Source organism: Bubalus kerabau, chromosome 3 (assembly GCF_029407905.1).
Source record: "Bubalus kerabau isolate K-KA32 ecotype Philippines breed swamp buffalo chromosome 3, PCC_UOA_SB_1v2, whole genome shotgun sequence".
NCBI classification, from domain to species: Eukaryota; Metazoa; Chordata; class Mammalia; order Artiodactyla; family Bovidae; genus Bubalus; species Bubalus kerabau.
This window is the reverse complement of record NC_073626.1, coordinates 119,530,224-119,541,827: the sequence shown is the minus strand read 5'-3', so window position 1 is coordinate 119,541,827 and position 11,604 is coordinate 119,530,224. Positions and strand designations below refer to the sequence as shown.

Below are 11,604 nucleotides of genomic sequence, written 5' to 3'. Positions count from 1 at the left end.
ATGTGTATCATACTGATCAACCTGAGATATCTTAATTCAAATCATGTGGATGTCTGGCATCAATACTGAGTCACTTAGCAGAGATATGTTGCCTTGGGTGTTGCCCTGTCCCCAGAGTTTTCACAAGTATTGCCTTTTAACAAGACACTTCCAAATTCAGACTGAGCCTTTCAAGTGACATTGTGACTGTCACTGCTAAGTCTCTGTCACACTAAGCTTTCTGTCCAGTGGTCAGTAAATAGCATAAGATTTGCACAGTTTATTGGCTCCAACTCAATTTGAGTGGTGTCAGAAACTTCAGAGGTTCCAAGAACCAATGAGCACAGGAAATGAGTTTTTGTAATAAATGTTTCACAGGGAAGAACAAGGTCAAACATCTATCTGCATCCATCCATCCTTTTAAGACACACACAGCTCAAGTGCTTCCTATTCCATGATACATTCTTAGATCATCCTTGCCCACAGAGATCTCTCCTTCTGAGTGTCAATCATGTTTTACTGAATCGACTAGACTTAACAAGAAGCAAAGAACAACTGACTTTATTTTTCTCACCTTTCCCCCTTAGTTTGAGTAGCACAGTCATTCGTTACCACCTCTTAATTCTGCTGTCCCAGGCTGTTAGCTAGTCACAGCCTCAGCCACCTGCCTTCCTTCACTTCAAGCCAGATTCAGATACCAACCTCAAAGTCTTCTAAATTCTAAGCAATGCAGCCAGTCTTTCTGAATAGTTCTCTTGAAACGCCCCTTCACTTGGCTTAAAAACAGTGAAAAGTCCTGATGGGGGTGGTAGAAATGCATATAACTCTCTCAACTCCCTCCTAAGAATTCCTTTCTTGCAATGCTTCAATTTCTCCTCCCCTATTTAAGCTGGAAGTGGATGATGAGCTAATAAGGACAGACCAGTTCACCATCTTTTGAATTCTGCCCAGGTGGTCTTGTCCAACATACGGCCTGCCTGATGAGTGTGGATACTTCGAAGTAGTCAATTTGTTCTCAGCCTTTGGAATCATCACCATAAATATGAGACAAGCTGTTACTGATAACAGAAACATCTAACAACTTTTTACTCTTTTATATGTATTGTCCTTAACAAAATTGCCTTATTGTACTGAGTAGGCTCAGTGTGTAAAGAATCTATCTGCAATCCAGGAGACCTGGGTTAGATCCCTGGGTCAGGAAGATCCGCTGGAGGAGGGTATGGCAACCCACTCCAGTATTCTCACCTGGAGAATTCCATGGACAGAGGAGCCTGGTGGGCTATGGTCCATGGGGTAGCAGAGTCAGACACGACTGAAGCAACTGAGCATCATGCACCCCTGTAAGACTAAACATATTTAGACCTTGGAAAAATGAGAGTTTGGAAAAAATGAAAAAAAGAAAAGAATATAACTTATACTCTTGAGGTCCTCACACACTAGTGGAGATTATAGTAGAAGCTTTTTGGAATTATTTATCTATTCCAATGGCCTGATTTCCCAATTCTTGGAAGTTAATCTCCATTCCCCTTAATAGACCCCAATAGCTATGTCTGTGTGGTAATGTCACTTGTTAACCATGGCTGATATCTTCCTCAAGATGAGCCAATTATATTACTTTACTGGGAATTAAGAATTAGACTGAAATCACATCAGACTCTCGCTAGAAGGGTGAAAGAAAAGTGAAAGTGTTAGTCGCTTAGTACTGTCCAGCTCTTCGCCACCCCATGGACTGTAGCCTGCCAGGCTACTCTGTCCATCGAATTCTCCAGGCAAGAATACCAAAGTGGGTGGTCATTTCCTACTCCACACTGGAAGGGGAGACATTTTATACCTTGTGGAATAGAGAAGAAGAGAAAGTCAATCTGTGGAGAAAGAGAAAGTGGTAGACATACAAAGAAGTCAGAAGTTTCACAAGGATTATACTAAGATTCCTTGATGAATGTAGCCCTTGACTAGTAACACCTGCCCTGAATTTTTTCATAATAAATGATACAAACCTTTGAGACTAAACTATGTACTTTTGCAATTATTTGTGACATCTGCATCTCTTTTTCCTTTTAAGTAAAAACTGACTGTCTCAGGTTTGAATATACATATCTATGTGCTGGTTCTACTTCCCCTCCCACCCGCCAATCAGCCACCACCAATCCTATCTGCTGAGTAAATGCAGCCTCAGACCTTTCTCAGCCCCGAGCAAGACAGCTACCCCAGCCCTTTTAAGATAGGAGGAAATAAGGTCCATTTGCCATTTAGGGTGATTTTGTAAGGACCTAAAATTTGTCACTCTCTCAACAGAATGGGGACTCTGTCTATCCAATCATTTTAGCCAACACTGTAGAATTTCCATAATACTAAGAATCAGTGCTGAAGCTATTTGCTAGGCAATTTGATTCTCAATGGACTGAATAAACAAGTTAACCAGATGATTTACTAGTGTCTCTAGGCTCTCCTTCTCTACTTCTTTCAGCTATTTATAAAGCCTCCTCAAACAACCATTTTGCCTTCCTGCATTTCCTTTTCTTTGGGATGATTCTGGTCACCATGGACATGGACAATAACATGGACATAACATGGATAATGTTAAGAACCTCTGTCCACAGTTCTTCAGGCACTCTAACAGATCTTAATTCCTTAAATCTATTTGTCAAAAATAGCTGAAAAAAAAACAAGAGAAGTGAAAGGCAAAGAAGAAAGGGAAAGATATACCCAACTGAATGCAGAGTTCCAAAGAAGATCAAGGAGTGATAAGAAAGGCTTTTTAAGTGAACAATGCAAAGAAATAAAGGAAAACAATAGAATGAGAAAGACTAGCACTTTCTTCAAGAAAATTGGAGATACTAAGGGAACATTTCATGCAAACATTTCATGCATTTGGGCAATGCACAAATAAAGGACAGAAACAGAAAGGACCTAACAGAAGGAGAAGAGACTAGGAGTTGCCAAGAAAACACAGAAGAACTACACAAAAAGATCTTAATGACCCAGATAACCACAATGGTGTGGTCACTCACCTAGAGCCATATCTCCTAAAGTCTGAAGTCAAGTGGGCCTTAGGAAGCATTACTGCCAACAAAGCTAGTGGAGGTAACAGAGTTTCAGGTGAGCTACTTCAAATCCTAAAAGATGATGCTATTAAAGTGTTGCACTCAATATGCCAACAAATTTGGAAAACTCAGTAGTGGCCACAGGACTGGAAAAGGTCAGTTTTCATTCCAATCCCAAAGAAGGACAATGCCAAAGAGCATTCAAACTAACACACAATAGCCTTCATTTCACATGCTAGCAAGGTCATGCTCAAAATCCTTCAAGCTAGGCTTCAACAGTACATGAACTGAGAACTTCCAGATGTATAACCTGGATTTTAAAAAGGCAGAGTAACCAGAGGTCAAATTGCCAACATCCAATGGATATAGAAAAAACAAGGGAATTCCAAAAAAAAAAAAAAAAAAAAAAACATCTATTTCTGCTTCATTGACTATGCTAAAGCATTTGATTGTGTGGATCACAACAAACTGGAAAATTCTTAAAGAGATGGAAATACCAGACTACCTTATCTGCCTTCCAAGAAACCCATATGCAGGTCAAGAAGCAACAGTTAGAACTGGACATGGAACAATGGACTGGCTCAAAATTGGGGAAGGAGTATATCAAGGCTGTATATTATCACCCTGCTTATTTAACTTCTATGAAGAGTACATCATGCAAAATATCAGCCTGGATGAATCACAAGCTGGAATCAAGACTGCTGGGAGAAATATAAAAAAACCTCAGATATCCAGATGATGCTACTCTAATGGCAGAAAGCAAAGAGGAACTAAGAGCCTCTTGATGAGGGTGAAAGAGGAGAGTGAAAAAGCTAGCATAAATCTCAATATTCAAAAAACTAATATCATGGCATCTAGTCCCATCACTTCATGGCAAATAGATGGGGAAAAAGTGGAAATAGTGCAAACTTTATTTTCTTGGGCTTCAAAAATTATCATGGACAGTGACTGCAGCCATGAAATTAAAAGATGCTAGCTCTTCAGAAAAAAAGCTATAATATACTTAGTTCAGTTCAGTTTAGTCACTCAGTCGTGTCTGACTCTTGGCGACCCCATGAACCGCAGCACACCAGACTTCCCTGTCCATCATCAACTCCTGGAGTTTACCCAAACTCTTGTCCATTGAGTCAGTGATGCCATCCAAACATCCCATCCTCTGTCGTCCCCTTCTCCTCCTGCCCTCAATCTTTCCCAGCATCAGGGTCTTTTCCAATGAGTCAGCTCTTCATATCAGGTGGCCAAAGTATTGGAGTTTCAGCTTCAACATCAGTCCTTCCAATAAACACCCAGGACTGATCTCCTTTAGGATGGACTGGTTGGATCTCCTTGCAGTCCAAGGGACTCTCAAGAGTCTTCTCCAATACCACAGTTCAAAAGCACCAATTCTTTGGCACTCAGCTTTCACTATAATATACCTGCTGCTAAGTCATTTCAGTCGTGTCTGACTCTGTGCAACCCCATAGATGGCAGCCCACCAGGCTCCCCCGTCCCTGGGATTCTCCAGGCAAGAACACTGGAGTGGGTTGCCATTTCCTTCTCCAATGCATGAAAGTGAAAAGTGAAAGTGAAGTCGCTCAGTTGTGTCCGACCCTTAGAAACCCCATAGACTGCAGCCTACCAGGCTCCTCCATCCATGGTATTTTCCAGGCAAGAATACTGGAGTGGAGTGCCATTGCCTTCTCTGATATACCTAGACAGTGTACTAAAAAGCAAAGACATCACTTTTCCAAAAAAGGTCTCTATAGTCAAAGCTATGGTTTTTCCAGTAGCCATGTACAGATGTGAGAGTTGGACCATAAAGAAGACTGAGCACCAAAGAACTGATGCTTTCAAAGTGTGGTGCTGGAGAAGACTCTTGAGAGTCTCTTGGACAGCAAGGAGATCAAACCAGTCAATCTGAAAAGAAATCAACCCTGAATATTCATTGGAAGGACTGCTGTTGGAGCTCCAGTACTTTGGCCACCTGATGCAAAGAGCTGACCCACTGGAAAAGACTTTGATGCTGGGAAAGATTGAGGGCAGGAGGAAAAGGGAGGACAGAGGAGGAGACGGTTGAATGGCATCACCAACTCAATGAACATGAGTTTGAGCAAACTCTGGGAGATTGTGAAGGACAGGGAAGCCTGGCGTGCTACAGTCCATGGGGTGGCAAAGAGTCGGACGTGAATAAGCGACTGAACAACAACTATTAGGCTCTCCTTATTAGGTCATTAGATTAGGTCATTAGAAAGCCAAGAACTTGCATTTATACATAATAGTGTGAAGAATTCATGTTAGGAGCCCTGGCTCCAAGTCCCAGGTCCAACACTAATTTGTCATGAAACATAAGGACAATCATTCTGTTGACTGACCTCTAGAGGGTTCTTGTAATGAGCGAGGTGATCATTCAAGTTTGTGCACATGCTTTGAGGACCTTCAGATGATCTGCTACCACCATATAGATCTCCCAACACCTGACAAATGCCTTTGGTAAGATATGCCTCAGGGAAAGGCCTGAAATAAGAGGCATCCATTCAAGTGGCACCATTTATGTGTAAATACGATGCTCATTAGTGACTAAATGCCCCTTTTAAAGGATCTTGGGGGGTAAGTTCCACTGTGAATTTAGTCCCATGGAGCATTTATCATTGATCAAAATTTTTTAAGTTTTTTTTTTTATCTTACAAGAAAATTATGCAACTTTATTTCACTTTTTGGAGCCAAGATCAATGGAAAAAACTGTTAAATTAGCACATCCTAGGTGCCTGGGAACATCTATTCTTGTTCCTTTTGAAGCATGAGCACTACTGCTATTTTTAATTCGACTCCTCTATATCAGATTGAATTTTATACAAGAGCTTATATTTTCAACAAGAAGGAATCAAAAGTTGAGGAGGTATCAGTCATGAGTGACTAAGCGATATTTCAGAAGAAAAAAAACACCTGTCCTGCAGGTCACACAGTCATCTACCTAGAGGGATTTTCCAAGGATCTCTTTCAACACTCATATTCTCTGATTTATGTTACTGAATCCAAGCTTGGTGTCCTTGCCACACAACAGGCCAATAACTGGGAGGTGAGATGTTGAGGCAAGGAATAGCAATTTTATTCAGAAAGCCAGGCATCCAAGAATAGGGTGGGTTAGTGCCCTAAAGTACCAACTTATCAGGATCTGGATGCCAGTTTCTTTTATAGAACAGAGAGGGGAGGAGGGGAGGAAGTAAGACTTGCAAGATATCTCATGGCTTGGCCAGTATCGTACAGGATGGGGGTGTTGATTTCTTCTTTTCTGCAGCCATTCACAGGTGGGGAGGGTCAGAGTGTTTCCCTGTGAGCTGAACAAAGGCACTTTCGTTTAACATTCAAGCAAAAGGGAAGGGTTCCCCCAGGCAGGCCATTATGTACCCTTATAGCTATAGACAGCATCCTTTCAGTGATCAGAGTAATAAAAGCAGTGGAGAGTAAAGATTAAAGCAAAAGAAATAGATCCAACATAGGCTCCGATTCTGTTCTGTCCTGTTACAATTTCATCTGCACCTTAGTCATTATGGCAACTTTAAGATTATTCAGGACAAAGTTAACAAACCCAAGACGCCCAGTTCAGCCCACAGCCCAGTAGGGGCCCCTCTTCAGATTCCAGCAGGTTTCCCAGTGGAGATTGGTGGGAAAGGCCTAGGGCTAGCTCACTACCCAGTCCCTGGGTCTGAGGACAACTGAAGCAGGAGATCCAGGGTCTACAGCAGCATTCTCTTCCTCCAGGGAACTGTTCTAAAGCTGTCTGGTAATAAAGTTAGAACCGTGTATTGTTCACCCACTATGCGCTGTGTCAGCAATACATGATAAGGAACACAAACACAAATAGAAGACGTCATTCCCAATCCCAGGAAGTTCATGGTGTTGTGATAGGGAAAGAGGCGAGAGTTGACATAGCTACAATGCAGGACCAGAGGTTAAGAGATGGATGAAAAGTGTAAGTCAGGGGCAAGATGAGAGGCAGAGGGGTGAAGTGGTTAGCATCCTTGGCTCAGGGTCATATCACTGCCTGGGCTCAAAAGCTTGCTCTGCTGCTTACAAAATGTGTGACTCTGGGAAAGTCACTTAACTTCTCTGTGCATCAGTTCCTTCATAAAGCCAGGTTAATGACAGTACCTACATCACTTAAAGGGGTTAACATAGATAAAGCCCATGGAGCATTCTCAGACACTCCACAAGCTGTTATGAGTGAAGAAGGTAGCCCTTTCATGCTCTTTACAGGGGAGTCCCCAAAAAGACAGAACAGAAAGCTGGTGAAGGGCAATCTTCTTGTCAACCAAACCATTTGGTATATCACCTAGTGATTTAGGAAGATCTCTGGAGAAAAATGGCTCTTACTTCCAGAGACCAACCCCCTTAATTGTATCACTTAAGAGACCACTCCACAGTCACAGGAGGGTCAACAAGCTAGAGCTTCATTAAGATGTCTTACTGTCCTTAAAATTCAAATGATTTTAAGAAATTAAGTTGAATGGTGAGTCTCTTCTGCTGATTCTGTGCAACAGTAAGTTTCTCCCCTTTACTTTTGGGATTCAGCTTCTATTTAAAACTTTTGATCATCTAATAGTATCACTGAGTAACCTTAATTTTGCCTCAAATCAAAAAAAAAAAAAAAAGGAAGAAGCAGCATTCTTGTGTCTCCAAAGAGAACCTAGGGAAGAGAAGAGTTGGAAAGAGAAAGGAGATGCAATCAGCACCGTTTCTCCATCCGTACTTTACTGATGACCAGGCTCTTACACTCAGGGACAAGAGTTTTGAACTCCACAGGTATTGTATGGAGAACTCTGATCTGGTCTGAAGAGAGACCCCAAGCTTTTAAATATCTGAACATAGCATCTAATTATTATAAATAATAAACTCTCAGCATCAAAGCTGGCTGGCTGGATGGACAGAGAAAGAGATAATCAATAGGTGGACAGATCTAGGGGTTAGGGAGATAAATAAAAAACTAAGTAAATACTATCTTTTTTTCAGCATCAAGAAATTCTCATGTCTCCACATATTTTCCCCAAGATCTACTGTGTCTGAAACCCCATTGTGAACTTGCCTTTCAGTTAAGTAGTGCATGCCCTTTGCAAGCATTATTTCATAAATTCAAAAATTATCAAGATTGATAGCTCATTGTGTCTCTAACACCTTAGCCTAAACACAACCATCAGATGCCCTCTCTTCTGCTAGAGGAACAAGGATGCTGGAGATGGAGTGCCTACAGAGTTATAAAAGGCCAGCAGCTGAGAAAGAAGACCAGTAGTGCCCAGAGACAAGGATGCTGGAGATGGAGTGCCTACAGAGTTATAAAAGGGCCAGCAGCTGAGAAAGAAGACCAGTAGTGCCCAGAGACAAATTTTCTACCCTCATAAGTTTGTTGAGAGCTGGTCCTCAGTCTCTGTTTTGTCCAAATATCTTCCTCTGACTTAACAGCAAATTCAGGAAAATTTAGCATTCGGCTCTTGCTTCCTCCCAGGTCATGCAGTGGCAAAAAATTCACCAATCAATGCAGAAGGTGAAAGATATGCGAGTTCAATCCCTGGCTCTGGAAGATCCCCTGGAGTAGGATATGGCAACCCACTCCAGTATTCTCACCTGGATAATCCCATGGGCAGAGGAGCCTGGCCGGCTACAGTCCATGGAGTCTCAAAGAGTTGGGAAGACTTAGCAACTAAGCATGCACATGCCTTGCTTCTAGCTTTATAGCTAAGATTTCAGAAAAGTGGGGTGGAGGGAGACATACTTCAGTTGATAAGTCAGTCCTGGCTTGGTGAACACATGCCTTAATTGCCAGAGAAATAAATGGTAAATGGTTGAATTATAGTTGGTGGTGACATTACTCTAAACAGCTCAGGCTGCAAGAAGAGATGTGGGAATGAAAATATCCAAAGAACATCATTGTCATGGGCATTTCAAATGCAACACAACCAGCCAAATCAATCACAGTTTAAAAAAAAAAACAAAAAAAACTGGCCAAAGGCCACCCTCTAGTCAATCCTGGAAGAGAAAACTGTAGCGACATATGTTCCCTTAAAAATGGAAAATTGCAATTCATTTCCAAAGTAATCATTTCTCGTGCCTGCCCCAACTTTTTTATGCCTCTCTGAACTTCCTGAGTATATTTACAGCGCAAAACTTTCTTCCTGTATGTGTTCATGCTGTGTTTTATTTGCATTGCAGAATATCACTGTAGCCCTCCCAGTCCTTATAAATTAAGTTTATTTTGAGATGAAAGGAATGGAACAGAAGTAGTTCCTGCTGTGACTTAATGCTGTAAGAGTTTATTTCTTTGTTTTTCTTGGGAAACTATATTGATGGGACAGAGAGGGGGAAAAAAGATAAAATGCCTCCCCAAATTCCATGCCAGTTTTCACTCGCATTTTTAAAAAAACAATGTATGTAAATAATCCCCTTCCAGATGTACTCAGATCAAACAGGGACACTGGGTAATTGAGAAGCAAGATTTCCATCTGCTCTATCAATCCAAAGGCAAAAAGTGGAATGTAAAAAAAAAAAATTAACATCTAAAAACACAACAACATTGACCCACCTGCCATGCAGCAGGTCTGTGTTCTCCAAGGCTTTGTCCAGAGCCAGGACAACATCCCCCACCCCATTCTATTGGCCCATTTGTCTCCTGTACCCCACCCTCATTGGCCACTGTGCATTCATCCATTTATCCAACCACCTGGCCTTCACATTAATTTTGTGGTCCTGAAATGATACTAAATCCTACACAGCAGGGACTTCCCTGATGGTCCAGCAGCTAAGACTCCTAGCTACCAATGCAGGGGGCCCACGTTCCATCCCTGGTCAGGGATGCAACTAGAACTCACACGCCACAACTAAGCATCCCACATGCTGCTACAAAGATCGAAGATCCCAAGTGCCACAACTAAAACCCAGAGCAGCCAAATAAATCATGTTTCTTTATTTTTAAAATCCCACACTGCACTAATCTTTTCACATGTCTGCTTTGTCTTTCAGGCTAAACGGGAAGCCTTTTCAAGAGCAGGAAGCTTGTCTTGCATTGCTCAGTCTTCATATTGGCTTCCAGCAAAGAACCCTCCTACTAGAAGTATAATAAACCCAATTAGAAAAAATAAAGTTGATTTTACTTCATTTTAAAATATATTGACGTGCCCAGTAAAGCCAGATTTTGTCACATATGAACACTGGGAAGAAAACAGAGTTTCTCAAGTTCCCAGTTCTCCCTATTTCTAGAGTCAGAAATACCACCTTGGAGCAGACTGCTTCCCTGAGAATAAGGAGCTGGGGGCTTCTCTAAGTTATTTAGATGAAAGCAAGTGCCCATTCATTCTGGAAAAATTCCCTACCCAGATGCCTCTGTCTGGGCAAGGAGACCTGCAGATAGAGGCAGCAGCAGTCAGTGCGCGCCCTTCCCTTGTGAGTATCTGCATCTGCTCATATTCCCCGGGGTCTTGGAGCTTCCTGATGGGAAGGGGAGGAGGACCAGGGCCCTCTGCCTGCTGTGGTTTAAAGCTACTGGACGGATCCATGGATTGAGGCAGCAGCTGGCAGGAAAGGACGATGGGGCTCCCTGGAAGAAATGGACCACAAGCATCATTCAACTCAGATCTTGCTCCTCACTGGGGAGGCCTGGAACTGGCATTTGAAGCCTCTCTTTGGACCCACCTTCTCCACAGAAGAAGAAACTCATGGGCAATGACTGCATGCAGTTTGTTATGGACTGAATTGTGCTGCTCAACCAAAAGGCCTATGTTGGAGTTCTTCTAACCCACTCTGTGTCTATCTCTGGAGACAGGATCATTAGGAAGTACTGAATAGTTAAGGTTAAATGAGATTATAGAGTCCTGATCTGATAAGACTGCAGCCTTGAAAGAACATGGAGCCCTGTCCATGAGTGTCCATCTGTCTGTCTATCTCTCTCTCTCCACCACATAAGGACACAGCAGAGAGAAATGAGCTGTCTACAAGCCAGGAAGAGAGCTCTCACCAGGCACCAACCTTGCTGGACCTTGACCTGAGATTTCCAGCCTAGAGAACTGTGAGAAAATAAATGTCTGTTGTTTAAATCACGCAGTCTAAGGTACTCCATTGGGTAGCCCAAGCTAACTAGTGTAGGTATTGTCACCTTTATTTAGTAGATTAGGAAACTGAACTCATAAAGGTTCAAGATAACGTGCTCAAGATCATACAGCCAGGAAGTACCAGAGCCAAAGGCCCACCCACACTGTTTTCATTTTGCCAAGCTCAGTTTCTGATGGCAAACCACATTCACAGTAATCCACTGTTACAGGAAAGGGAGACAGGCTAATTCATCAGACAATAGTGAGAAATGTATCAGCCACTGTATAGCCGTGTGATCAGTTACTCAGTCATATCTGACTCTTTGAAGCCCCATGGACTGTAGCCCACCAGGCTCCTCCCCAGGCAAGAATAATGGAGTAGGGGTGCTATTTAGTACTGCGAGGAATCTCCCGACCCTGAGATCAAACCCGCATCTATTGCACCTCCTGCATTAGCAGGCAGATGCTTTACCACTAGAGCCTTATGGGAAGCCCATTATAGCCTTAGGTGGGCCTGGAATAGGAGGAAA

The 11,604-nt window shown here is 42.4% G+C and overlaps 1 long non-coding RNA gene across 1 annotated transcript in view; it reads right to left on the bottom strand.

Moving 5' to 3' along the window:
• Nucleotides 1-5,713: 5,713 nt before the first annotated feature.
• LOC129646526 (uncharacterized) overlaps nucleotides 5,714-11,604 on the bottom strand; it is a 91,362-nt gene continuing 85,471 nt past the window's right edge. Inside the window, exons 6-7 of the long non-coding RNA XR_008712002.1 lie at nucleotides 8,388-8,448; nucleotides 5,714-6,337 (exon numbers count right to left, since the gene is read on the bottom strand). This is a non-coding gene — a long non-coding RNA (uncharacterized LOC129646526). The remainder of the gene's footprint in view (nucleotides 6,338-8,387; nucleotides 8,449-11,604) is intronic.